This window comes from Prionailurus bengalensis, chromosome D3 (assembly GCF_016509475.1).
Source record: "Prionailurus bengalensis isolate Pbe53 chromosome D3, Fcat_Pben_1.1_paternal_pri, whole genome shotgun sequence".
Taxonomy (NCBI): domain Eukaryota; kingdom Metazoa; phylum Chordata; class Mammalia; order Carnivora; family Felidae; genus Prionailurus; species Prionailurus bengalensis.
In genome coordinates, this window is record NC_057356.1 from 19,120,627 (window position 1) to 19,134,993 (window position 14,367).

At 39.0% G+C, this 14,367-nt stretch overlaps 1 protein-coding gene across 1 annotated transcript in view; it reads right to left on the reverse strand.

Moving 5' to 3' along the window:
* Nucleotides 1-14,367, reverse strand: part of GGT5 (gamma-glutamyltransferase 5) — a 30,641-nt gene that overhangs the window by 10,267 nt on the left and 6,007 nt on the right. The window lies entirely within an intron of this gene.

Genomic DNA, 14,367 nt, shown 5'->3' on the forward strand with positions numbered 1-14,367 from the left:
ACCACCTCTTGTCCCGCCAAATGGCTCCCTTCCTACCTTCACTATCTTCGAAAGGACACAACCATTCACACCTTTGTGCTGGCCATGAATGCTAGAGTCCTTCATGATTGTTCACTTTCTTTCATCCCCAGATCCAAGCTACCAGCATCTCTCACCTGGGCTATTGCAACATCTCTTACTTGGTCCCCTGCCTCTGCCTCCCCCCCACCCTTACATATTTAACAAAATTACCTGTAAAAATGTAACTCAGACATCCCCACAACAGGAAACTAAATAATTCAGACCAAACTTCCTACAGACCACTAGAAAATCCAGACAAATAGAAAACATCTGCTTAAAGACATCACAAGCTGGGAAGAAATACAGGCCTAGAGAAAGAGGAGCCTAGAGAGAGAAAGATGTTTGCTGGTCCTGGAAGAAGTGGCCAAGAAGCCGCACAATGCTTTTGACACCCTAGTGTGGCTGGGGGTTGGGTATGCTGGTGAATCACACTTGGAGATGGGTCCTTGCTCTGGAAGTAAAACGAGAAATGGGTCAGCCTTGATGAGCCCAGTGGCCCAAGCTTCAAGTCCTTACTGTTAATCAAACTGGATTAAGATGATATCCTGGGCCTCAGATTATTTCTAAAAATTATTTTTAATAATTTTTAACACATTCCCCAAATGCTAAATTTAAAATAGCCAAGCAAACAAGGCAGTAAGACAGCATAAACAAAGCCCAAGAGAAAGCATAAACAATGAAGAAAGACCCATGGGATCTCCAGATTATGAAACTGTCAGACCACAGTACATTGAAGGGTATAAAAAACAAGATTAAGAATTTCACCAGAGAACTGGCAACTATAATACATGGAATTAGGAGCTCAATGCTAATAGTAAATTAGCAACAGGTTGGACACAAATTTTTAAAAAAGATTAATTCAATACAAAATATCCAAATCTGGGGCGCCTGGGTGGCTCAGTCGGTTAAGCGGCCAACTTTGGCTCAGGTCATGATCTCGCGGTCCGTGAGTTTGAGCCCCGCGTCGGGCTCTGTGCTGACAGCTCAGAGCCTGGAGCCTGTTTCAGATTCTTTGTCTCCCTCTCTCTGACCCTCCCCCATTCATGCTCTGTCTCTCTCTGTCTCAAAAATAAATAAACGTTAAAAAAAATATTAAAAAAAAACAAACAAAATATCCAAATCTAAGTACAGAGGGGGAAAACTATAGAACATATAGAAAATAGATTAAAAGACATTGGGATAAAACAATAAAAAAATCATGCAAATGCTAACTAACATTTATAACTATATTCATTTCAGACAAAGTAGATTTTAAGAAGACAGATATTATTTGAGATAATAGGGATACATTATTATTATAAAAGCTCAATTCAACATGAAGACATAAGAATCTGAATGCATGTACACTTAGTTTAAAAATGCAAAGCAAAAATTGGCAGAACAAAAAGAAAGAGACAAATATACATGGTAGAAACTTTTAGGCTGGGAGGCAGGTCAGAAACTTATAGAATAAGTAGGATAAAAATCTGTAAGGCTGTAGACGATTTGAATGACACCATTGTAATAAAATGAACTGACACATACAAAGTGATGTACTCAGAGTCTCATGCAGTTGAATACACGTTCAAGAACACATAGAATATTTATATAAAGAGATCATATTCTGGACCTTAAAGCAAGCCTCACAAGTTTCAAAGAACTGAAATCATACAAATGACTTAGAAAATCCCCACATATTTGGAAACCAAGAAAAATACTATTAAACAGCTCACAGAGCAAAGAAGACATTACAACAGAGATTAGAAAGTGTTTCAAACCAAGTGCAGTGAAAATACTATACATCAGAACTTGGGTTATCAGCCATCATATGGGAGGAAGGAAAGGGGAGGCAATGGGTCTGAAGAACTTCCACATCCCCCACAGGGTCTCAGAGGGAAGAGATCAATGTGAAAACCTTCACTCAGATGAGTGTTACAGATTGTGTTAGGCAGTCTCCAGCTTATGGGTGAGTGAAAGGTAACCAAGAGAAGACATGGTGCTAAAGAGTTCTGGGTCCTAGAACTCTCAAAATGAATAAACCAACACCCTCCTCCAGGGCAGAGAGCCCTGCCCTGATGAGAGGCTACTGTAGTAGAAGCAAATTGAACAGGACAGGAACCACAGAGGCAAAAGAAAGAGAACACAATTGTCAATAAGTTGGAGACCACATATATTTTTCCAATCATTTTGTGAAAACAGCAGAAGGAATTCAAGAGCTATGAAGTAATAAAAGCTATTTTGACCTGCCTTCCAGCCTAAAAGTACAGGAAAATTCATCTTGCTTTACCATGGATAATAAAACATGTTGAAGTCATACCCCATACAGAACTGTTATAAGAAAAAAAGATAATAAGGAGCAGCATAATGATCCATGGAGGCATGCTAAAAAGACGAGCCTACAAAGCAGATGTAAATGGCAACTTAATATTTCAAAATGTGCCAAAATAAATTAAAAGAGGTATAGAAGCAATGAAGGGACAGCATACATCAGAATTAGAAAAACTGCAAATGAAGAGACTAGAAAAGATGACTTAAAAAAAACAAAATTATAGAACTCAAGAAAGAATAAAACATAAAAGAAAAAATTCCCTGAAATGAAGGCTAAGCACAAACACAGGGCAAATGCCTACAGAGGTTCCTTAAAAGAAAGAGAACATGAGGGTCACCTGGGCGGCTCATTTGGTTAAGCATCTGACTCAATTTCAGCTCAGATCATGATCTCACGGTTTGTGGGATGGAGCCTCGCATCAGGCTCTGCAATGACAGTGTGGAACCTGCTTGAGATTTTTCTCTCCCCTCTCTGCCTCTCCCCACTTGCTCATTCTTTCTCTCTCTCTCTCTCTCTCTCTCTCTCTCTCTTTTTCTCCCTCTCTCTCTCTCAAAGTAAATAAACATTAAAAGTTTTTTTTAAAAGATGGGGCACCTGGGTGGCTCAGTTGGTTGTCTGACACTTGATTTCAGCTCAGGTCATGATCTCACAGTTCATGGGTTCGAGCCCCATGTCAGGCTCTGTTCTGGCAGCATGGGGCCTGCTTGAGATTCTCTCTCTCCCTCTCTCTCTGCCCCTCCCCTTCTTGTGTTCTCTCTCTCTCTCTTTCAAAAATAAACATTTTTTAAAAAGAAAGAGAAGATAAAAAGGGGAGAATTTTTTAAATCAAAAATAAATGAAAAAGAGATTTTAAAATACAAAAGACAGGCAAAGAAGATCAAACACAAACATAATAGGAGTCCCAAGGCAGAAAGCCAAATCTATGGGACAGAATAAGTAATAAATACTATAATTCAAGATAACTTTCATAATTTAAAGGGAAAAAAAACCCACAAAATTTACTCTGTATTGAAAAAGGCACTCCACTATGTGGGAAAATCAATTCAGAATAGCCAACACTGAGATATATTCTAATAAACCTTTTGGACTTCAATAACAATTAATAATTATTTGGGAATATAGATAAAAAGACTCTTCTAGAAGAGAAAGAAAATAAGATTGTCATCAGACTTTTCAACACCAATGCTTTGTTCCAGGGATGGTGAAGTGTTATAATCAACACATTCAAGGAAAGAAAACGTGAACCAAAGATTTTATATCCATCTCAACTGACCATCACCTACAAAGGCCACAAACTGTTATAAACGTGCAAGAGGGAGAGAGTTAAGATGGCAGAGTAGTAAGGGGACCCCAGGCTTGCCTCATCCCTCAAACACAGCTAGATGAACATCAAATCATTTTGAACACCTATGAAATCAATCTGAGGATTAAGAGAACAACCTGCCCAATTAGAGGGAGAGAACGTGACAGGTACAAGATGCTGAGATGTGAACTGGGGGAGAGAAAAGCCACGGCGCCGAGGTGAGAAGGGAGCCCCTTTCGTGGAGAGGAGAGAAGGGAAGAGAGAACTGCACATCAGGCCCACACAAGAAAAATACTTCTTCCCTGAAACCATTGACTGGAGAATCAAGAGGAACTGATTATCGGAAGTTTTTGCAAACAGTGGAGCTCAAAATCTGAGCATTTAGAAGTCTGCGCCATTCAGTGGAGTAGATCTGGGCAGGCAGTGGTGCTCCTGTGGAGAAGGAAGGCAGAAGCCCAGGAATGGACATCATGGTGTAGGGATCCCCTGGGTTTCACTGGGAGATCTGAAGGAAGCCTGGAACACAGGAGGGGAGATTGTTCACTTGTCTGTGAGGGCTACCTGAACAGCATGGACACCAGCTTCTCTACCCTGCAATAAGAGAGCAGAGTGATGTCATCTTCCCTCACCCACCAGCACTGTTGGACTTCAGCAAGCAACAGAACACTCCCAGTGGAGGCTGGAGCTGCTTACACCAAAACCCACCCTGCTGTGCCCTGCAGGTGCACCTTCACTAGGGCAGGTCTGACTGAGCCAGCACAGTGGGCCTCTCCTCAAGAGGACCAACACAAGCCCCACACATGCACCGAGTCTACTGATCATAGAGTGCCCCAAAGCATCAGCTTCAGTTCTGATGGAAATAGGACCAGGCTTTTTCCTTCCTTCCTTCCTTCCTTCCTTTCTTTTTTTTTCTTTGGAATCAGGCATACAGTTTTTGGTCTGTTTGTTTGCTTGTTTGGGTTTTTTGTTCCTTTTCCTTTCTCTTTTTTTGGAACAGTCTTTAAAAAAAAAAAGGTTTATTTTAACAACTCAAAGCACACCTAGTCAAAGGTCCAAACACTCCCCACTGCAACCAAGGAAGAGCTCTGCAGAGGGCTGATGTGGAGAAAAGAGCAGACAAATCACAACAGCAGAGTGCACACAGCATACACCAGAAACACTTCCTGACCTGGCAGTTCCTGGACAGTGTATGACCTCTTCTTATAGAGCATTACTCTCAGGAACAGGAAAAATAACAAGTTTTCATAACACACAAAAGGCAAAAAGCTAGACAAAATGACAAGAAGGAGAAATTCTCCCCAAAAGAAAGAAAAAAGAAACCACAGCCAGGGACGTACTCAAAACAGACATAAGCAATATACCTGAACAAGAATTTAGAGCTACAATCATAAGAGTACTATCTGGGCTTGAAAGCATAGAAGACACCAGAGAAACTCTTGCTGCAGAGACAAAAGACCTAAAAACTAGTCAGGCCCAATTAAAAAATGCTTTAACTGAGATGCAAAATTGACTGGATCCTCACAATGAGGATGGAAGAAGCAGAGGAATGGATAGGTGATATAAAAGATTAAGTTATGGGAAATAATGAACCTGAAAAGAAGAGGGAAAAAAAACTATTAGATCACAAATATAGACTTAGGGAATTCAGTGATTCTATAAAGCACAATAATATCCCTATCATAAGAATCCCAGAAGAGCAGGAAAAAGTGACAGAAGGTTTATTTGAACAAATTATAGCTGAGAACTTCCCTAGTCTGGGGAAAGAAACAGGCATTCAAGTCCAAGAGGCACAGAAAACTCCCCTCAAAATCACCAAAGCATGCCAACACCAAGACATATCACAGTGAAAGTTGACAAAGAGAATTCTGAAAGCTAAGGACAAAAGGTCCTTAACTTAAAAGGGCAGATACATAAGGTTTGCAGCAGACCTGTCCACAGACTTGACAGGCCAGAAGGGAGTGGCGTTACATATTAAATGTGCTAAGTGGGAAAAATAGGCAGCCAAGAATACTTTATCCAGCAAGGTTGTTACTCAGAATAGAAGGAGAGTAAGGAGTTTCCAAGACAAGCAAAACCTAAAGGAGTTCATGACCGCTAAACCAGCCCTGCAAGAAATATTAAAGGGGACTCTTTCAGTGGGAAAGAGAGACCAAATCAACAAAGACTAGAAGGGAACAGAGACAATCTACAGGAACTATTACTTTATAGGTAATACAATGGCACTAAATTAATATATATCAACAATTACTCTAAATGTAAATAGACTAAATGCTCCAATCAAGACATAGGGTATCAGGGGCGCCTGGGTGGTGCGGTCGGTTAAGCGTCCGACTTCAGCCAGGTCACCGCGGTCCATGAGTTCGAGCCCCGCGTCAGGTTCTGGGCTGATGGCTCAGAGCCTGGAGCCTGTTTCCGATTCTGTGTCTCCCTCTCTCTCTGCCCCTCCCCCGTTCATGCTCTGTCTCTCTCTGTCCCAAAAATAAATAAACATTGAAAAAAAATTTTTAAAAAAAGACATAGGGTATCAGAATGTATTAAAAAAACAAGCCCCGTTGATATGTTGCTTACAAAAGACTCATTTTAGACCTAAAGTCACCTCCAGATAGAAAGGGAGGGGATGGAGAACCATTTATTATGCTAGTGGACATCAAAAGAAAGCTAGAGTCGCCTACTTATATCAGACAAACTAAATTTTAAAACAAAGACTGCAAAAAGAGATTATATCACAGTAAAGGGGTCTATCCAGTAAGAAGAGCTAACAATCATGAATATTTATGCCCCAATTTGGAAGAAGCCAAGTATATAAATCAATTAATAAGAAACTTAAAGAAACTCATTGATAATAATGCAATAATAGTAGGGGACTTTAAAACCCCACTTATAGCAATAGATGTATCTAAGCAGAAGTTCAACAAGGAAACAATGGCTTTGAATGACACACTGGACCAGATGGACTTAGCAGATATATTTAGAGAATTTCATCCTAAAGCAGCAGAATACACATTCTTTTTGAGTGCACACGAAACATTCTCCAAAATAGATCACATACTGGGTTACAAATCAAGTCTCAACCAGTGCATACCATGCATATTTTCAGACCACAATGCTATGAAACTTGAAGTCAACCACAAGAAAAAATTTGGAAAGACCACAAATACATGGAGGTTAAAGAAAATCCTACTAAAGAATGAATGGGTTAACCAGGAAATTAAAGAAGAAATTTGAAAATACATAGAAGAAAATGAAAATGAAAATACAACATTCTAAAACCTTGGGACACAGCAAAGGTGGTCATAAGAGGGAAGTGTGCAGCAATACAGGTCTTCGTCAAGAAGCAAGAAATGTCTAAAATACACAACCTAGTCTTACATCTAAGGAACTGGAAAAAGAACAGCAAATCAAGCCTAAAACCAGCAGAAGAAAGAAATAATAAAGATTAGAGCAGAAATAAATGATATAGAAATAAAAAGAAACAGAACAGATTGAAACTAGGAGCTGATTCTTTGAAAGAATTAGTGGGGTGCCTGGGTGGCTCAGTCAGTTGAGTGTCCAGCTTCAGCTCAGGTCATGATCTCACGGTTTATGGGTTTGAGCCCTGTGTCGGGCTCTGTGCTGGCAGCTCAGAGCCTGGAGCCTGCTTCCAATTCTGTGTCTCCCTCTCTCTCTGCCCCTCCACCACTCGTGCTCTGTCTCTCTCAAAAACTAAATAAACATAAAAAAATAAAATGAAAGAAAGAAAGAAAGAAAGAAAGAAAGAAAGAAAGAATTAGCAAAATTGGTAAACTCCTAGCCAGACTTAAGATGAAGAGAAAGGACCCAAATAAATAAAATCACAAAATTTAAGAAGAGAGATCACAATCAACACCACAGAAGTACAATTAGAATATTATGAGCAATTATTTATAAACAAATTGGGCAATCTGAGAAGAAGTTGATACATTCCTAGAAACATATAAACAACCAAAACCAAAACAGGAAGAAAGAGAAATTTGAACCGACCCATAATCAGCAAAGAAACTGAATCAGTAATCAAAAATCTCCCAACAAACAAGTGTCCAGGGCCAGATGACTTCCCAGGGGAATTCTATCAGACATTTAAAGAAGAATTAATACCTATTCTTCTGAAACTGTTCTAAAAAATATAAATGGAAGGAAAACTTCATTAGCTTGATTCCAAAACCAGACAAGGACCAATTATAATGACAAGGACCAGACAAGGAGAATTATAGACCAATATCCCCAATGAACACGAATGCAAAAATTCTCAGCAAGATACTAGCAAATTGACTCCAACAGTACATTAAAAGAATTATTCACCATGATCAAGTGGGGTTTATTCCTGGGCTGTAGTGGTAGTTCAATATTCACAGATCAACCAATGTGACACACCACATTAGTACAAGAAAGTATAAGAACCACATTATCCCCTCAATAGATGAAGAAAAAGCTTTTGACAAAATACAGCATCTAATCTTGATAAAAACCCTCAAAAAAGTAGGAATAGATGGAACATCCCTCAACATCATAAAGGCCATATATGAAAGACCCACAGCTAATATCGTCCTCAAGGGGGAAAAACTGAGAGCTTTTTCCCCAAGGTCAGGACTACAACACGGATGTCCACTGTCACCACTGTTCAAGATAGTACTGGAAGTCCTAGCCTCAGCAATCAGACAACAAAAATGTTTATAGCAGCACTAGCAACAATAGCCAAATTATGGAAAGAGCCCAATGAATGAATAAAGCCCTGATGAATGGATAAAGAAGATGTGGTGTATATATATACACAATGGAAATATTACTTGGTGATCAAAAAGAATGAAATCTTGTCATTTGCAACGACATAGGTGGAACTAGAGTGTATTATGCTAAGCGAAATAAGTCAGTCAGAAAAAGACAAAAACCAGGTGCTTGGGTGGCTTAGTCAGTTAAGCGTCCACTTCGGCTCAGGTCATGATCTCATGGTTCGTGAGTTTGAGTCCTGCGTCGGGCTCTGTGCTGACAGCTCAGAGCCTGGAACCTGCTTCAGATTCTGTGTCTCCCTATTTCTCTGCCCCTCCCCTGCTCATGTTGTCTCTCTCTCTGTCTCTCAAAAATAAATAAACATTAAAAAAATTAAAAAAAAAAGAAAAAGACAAAGATCATATGATTTCACTCATATGTGGAATTTAAGAAGCAAAACAGATGAACATAGGAGAGGGGAAGGAAAAATAAAATAAGATAAAAACAGAGAGGGAGGCAGACCATGAGACTCAATTATAGAGAACAAACTGAGCATTGCTGGAGGAAAGGTGGGGTGGGGGGAGCTAAATGAGTGATAGACGTTAAGGAGGGCACTTGTAGTGAGCACTAGGCGGTATATGTAAGTTATGAATCCTTAAATTCTACTCTTGAGACCAGCATTATACCATATGTTAACTGACTTGAATCTAAATAAAGACTTGGAAGAAAAAAAAAATAAACATGCAAGAACTCAGTGAGTATTTTCCCCAAGAACGCTTCCTGAAGAATCTAATAAAAAGCAAACTTCAGAACCAAAATAACTGGAAAGACTTGGACATGAGTGGGAGTAATAATTAAATATATATTTACATGTAGACCTAAAACTAAAAATGATGGTTGTAATGGAATTAGTACAGCAATTTAATGGCTCTTGTTCTGAAGATGTAGGTATAGCACAACCATAAAAAATGGATTGGAGATATGGCTTTGAGGACATGACTGTTGTCTTTTACTTATGGGCCAGTCAAATGACAATTTAAAAGAAAAAACTCTTTGGAGGCATCTGGATGGCTCAGTTGGTTAAGCGCCTCACTTTATAGCTCAGGCCATGATCTCATAGTTGGTGAGTTCGAGCCCCGCATCAGGCTCTTGGCTGTCAGCACAAAGCCCACTTGGAATCTTCTGTCCCCCTCTCTCTCTGCCCCTCTCCTCCTCCCCTCTCTCTCTCTCTCTCCCTTTCTCTCTCTCTCAAAAATAAATAAACATTAAAAAAATACTCTTTGGTTTACAGACCCCCCGGTATTGATAAAAGTAAAATGTGCCTGTGTTCTTACACATGAAATTGGATGTGTAGATGGGTTAAATGAACCAATGAAAAATTTCCTTTTAATGATTCTGTGGAAAGAAAACTCATTTGGTGGGAAGAGAGAAAATTAACTAAAAAAGTGGTAGAAACAGCTAAAGCTGTTATGGATGGTGAGGCCTATTGTGTGGATACAAAAAGGAAGATGGGAGTGAGAAGAAAGAGGCTGTATAAGAAATAGAATAAGGTTTGATAGAATGATAGGTATTAACTAAGAGTAAGAAGATATCCCATATCCCTTCAGATCCTATCTTGGGAGAGAGAAAAAACAAGGGGAAGAAGAGGTTTCCAGGTAATTTCAGTATTACCCATGGTAGGGAATTCTATCAGTCCAATAGGATAGACATAAAGATTTTTATTTTGAGGAATTGGTTCATGTTATTGCAGAGGCTGGCAAGTTCAAAATCTGTAGGGCAGGTCAGAAGGATGGAAACTCAGGATTTTTATGTTACAGATTCTTTTCCCAGAAACCTGTTTTTGTAGTTCCGGTCTTCAACTGATTGGCCATGGCCCACCCAGGTTGCGGGATGATCTGTTTTAAAGTCAACTGAATGAAATGTTAATCACATCTATAAAATACCTTGAGAGCAACATCTAGACTAGTATTTGACCAAATTACTGGGCACCATAGCCTAGTTTAACCATCAGAGGAGCAAATAGAGAATATCCCAAAAAAAGTAGGAGAGCTACAAGTATCATATTTATATATCTAATATTGTAATTACATATAATATATAACATACAATAAAGATACCAACAGAAATATAATAATCATTAGAGCAAAAATACAAGCCTCTTGATATTAAAAGCTATGCCAAAAAGAGAAAGTAAGTGATATATTTTCTTGTTTTGCAAAAAAAAAAAAAAAAAAAACAGACATAATAGCAAAGAAAGAAAAAGAAAATGAAAAGGAGATATATAAATTTAAAAAAAAACAGGAAAAATAAATCAGACACAAATGAAAATGATTCCCTCTCAAAGACTGAATAGGAACAGAATGAAGGTAAGGTGAATGAGATCTTTGAGGATATCTTTTTACATAGTTTTGACTTGTATTCAAAAATAAAATTAAAACAAAAAGGATGAAAAAGGAAACCCTAACATTGAATATGAACTGAAAAAAAATTAAGCTAACATATATTGAACTGATAACCACATAGGAAAAAAATTTAATTGTACCATACATCTTTTGTGGGATATAGGCTAAAGACAAACACAACAACAACAAAACCATGCAAAGAGATCTCAAACTTTACTTAGATTCATTGAGTGATACTATTGAATTAACTTGGAGACTATTTTGTGAGTACTTGGGGATAGAATGAGTAAGTAAATATATTTGATGGGAACTTCTCTTACCATGGTAGAGGAGACACACAGATGAGAGGAAAATGAGAGGAAAATGAGAAGAAGCCTATCATGGTGGATCTGAACTGGAGGTCTCAGTAGAGACTCATGGCATTTGTATGTTTCTTCTGGTTCTATGCATTGACACATCATAGAAGCAATGGCTTCTCCATATCAGTGAACACTCCTAGCACTTAAATCTTGGTTTCTGAAATACCATAATCTACTAATTCCTGATTTCAGATCTGGCTGAGGGGATATACAAGCAGATCCTGGAACATTTTGGGCTAGAAGTCAAGAAAATTTTCTAAGACTAATGGATTTGTGTAAAAGAACATAGTTGTTGGCTTAGAGGGGCTCTCTTTGGTCAAATCTGTAACAGTTTGGGCATCAAAAACAATAACAATGTTCGATTATAACATATTGAATTAAGACAATCCTTGAGGGGTGCCTGGGTGGCTCAGTCAGGTAGGCGTCCGACTTTGGCTCAGGTCATGATCTCATGGCTCCTGGTTCAAGCCCCACATCGGGCTCTGTGCTGACAGCTCAGAGCCATCAGCCTGCTTTGGATTCTGTGTCTCCTTCTCTCTGCCCCTCCCCCACTTGCTCTCTCTCTCTCTCTTCCAAAAATAAATAAACATTGGAAAAAAAGTTTTTAATTAAAAAATACATTAAAAAGACAATCCTTGAGTCAATAGTGATACTCAAGAACATCTAGGTTGGGTAAGAGGGGATATGCCAGCTAATGAATGTTGAAGAAATGACAGGTTTAGAAATCACCTTTTTGCAACACAAATTTATTTATTCAGACAAGGACCAAAACAGATGCTAAAACATGGGGTCAAGTGTTGTTTAATAAAAGGATACTCGCCTGGTCTCAAAGTATCAAACCATATGCTACTTATTTAACAGGGAACTACCCCTTAGAGTGGAGGGATCTGGAAGATACCACTTTTACGATGTGATCCAACTTAGCATCACCAATGATAGGAGATCCTTTGTGTTTAACCTGGATCTGATCATGAAGAAATAATTAGAGGAGCGCCTGGGTGGCTCAATCGGTTAAGCGTCCGACTTCAGCTCAGATCATGATCTCATGACTCATGAGCTCGAGGCCTGCATCGGGGGTCTCCGCTGTCAGCACAGAACCCACTTCGGATCTTCTGTATCCTCTTCTCTCTCTCTGCCCCTCCCCCCCTCAAAAACAAATATCAAAAAATTTTTAAAGATTAAAAGAAAGAAATAATAGACAATAGACAATACTAGACAAACCAAGATTGTGAAACAAGACTGTGATACAACTGGACTGGTTTCCTTAAAAACGTTAATATCATAGAAGATCAATTGTTTGTTCATTTCTTTTAAAGAGGCAGAGAAGGGGCACCTGGGTGGCTCATTTGGTTGAGTGACCAACTCTTGATTTTGGCTCAGATCGTGATCCCAGGGTTGTGAGATAAAGCCCCGCATCAGGCTCCATAAGTGTGGAACCTGCTAAGATTTTTCTCCCCCCTCCTGTCTCTCTCTCTCTCTCCCCCCACCCCAACCCCTCTCCCCCGCTCACACACTCTGTCCTCTAAAATAAATAAATAAATAAAATAAAAATAAAGAAGCAGGGGGAAGTTCTAGATTAAATAAGACTAAAGAAACATGATAATCATTGATTGGATACTGGATGTAAAGAGATAAGTAGAAGATAGATGATAGATGATAGACAGGAGGGAAGGAAGAAAATAGATGATAGAATTATTGGATCAATTGGGAAATTTTGAACTGGATGAGGTATCAAATTTTCTTGAGCGTGATAATGGTATCAGTGTTATATAGGAGAATATCTTATTCTTAGTAGATATATACTTAAGTAGTTAGGGATAAAGTGCCATGATTAAAGCAACTTACTTTTAAAAACATATAGATAGATTGGGGCACCTGGATGGTTCAGTCATTTAGGCATCCTACTTCGGCGCAGGTCACGATCTTGCGGTTCGTGAGTTCAAGACCCACATCGGGCTCTGTGCTGACAGCTCAGTGTCTGGAGCCTGCTTCAGATTCTGTGTCTCCCTCTCTCTCTGCCCCTCCCCTGCTCGCACTCTGTTTCTCTCTCTCTCTCTCAAAAATTAATAAATATTTTAAAAATTAATAAAAATAGATAAATAGATAATATATGGAATGAGAAAAAGAAAACAAGGTGAAATATTAACAATTGGTGAACCTAAGTGAAGGGTAAATGGGCATTCTTTCCATTTTTCTGTGGATTTAAAATTTTTTCAAAATAAAAATATAAACATTTAGGGGGAAAATAGCCACAACAACAGCAAAAAACTTGTGAAATGCATCTAAGCCAAACTTTGAGGGAAAATGATAGCTTTGATGTATCAGAAAAGAGTTTAAAAATCAATAACCTACATACCCATCTTATAATTTGTGTATCTCAAGATGAGTTTTTTTTTTTTCCAACGTTTATTTATTTTTGGGACAGAGAGAGACAGAGCATGAACAGGGGAGGGGCAGAGAGAGAGGGAGACACAGAATCGGAAACAGGCTCCAGGCTCTGAGCCATCAGCCCAGAGCCCGACACGGGGCTCGAACTCACGGACCGTGAGATCGTGACCTGGCTGAAGTCAGACGCTTAACCGACTGCGCCACCCAGGCGCCCCAAGATGAGTTTTTTTTGAAAAGCAACTCAAACTCAACAGAAGTAGAAGAATCAAGATAAAAATAGAAACTAGTGTAAAAGGTTATAAATGTATAATAAAGAAAATCAACAACACTAAAGTTGATTCTTCAAAAAGACACTAAAATTGATAAAACCCCTATCAAGATTGGTCAAGAACAAAGAGAGAAAACACTAATCACCAATACCAGGAATGAAAGAGGACTCACTACAGACCCAGACATTAAAAAGGTAGTAAGAAAATGGTATTGACCAACTGTCTGTCAATAAAGGTGACAATTTGCATAAACTGAACAAATCCCTTGCAAAGAATTAACTAAAATGGATACAAGAAGAAATAAAAAATAAAAAGAAGAAATAAAAATGTGATAGTCTTATATTTATTAAAGAAATAGAGGGGCGCCTGGGTGGCGCAGTCGGTTAAGCGTCCGACTTCAGCCAGGTCACGATCTCGCGGTCCGTGAGTTCGAGCCCCGCGTCGGGCTCTTGGGCTGATGGCTCGGAGCCTGGAGCCTGTTTCTGATTCTGTGTCTCCCTCTCTCTCTGCCCCTCCCCCGTTCATGCTCTGTCTCTCTCTGTCGCAAAAATAAATA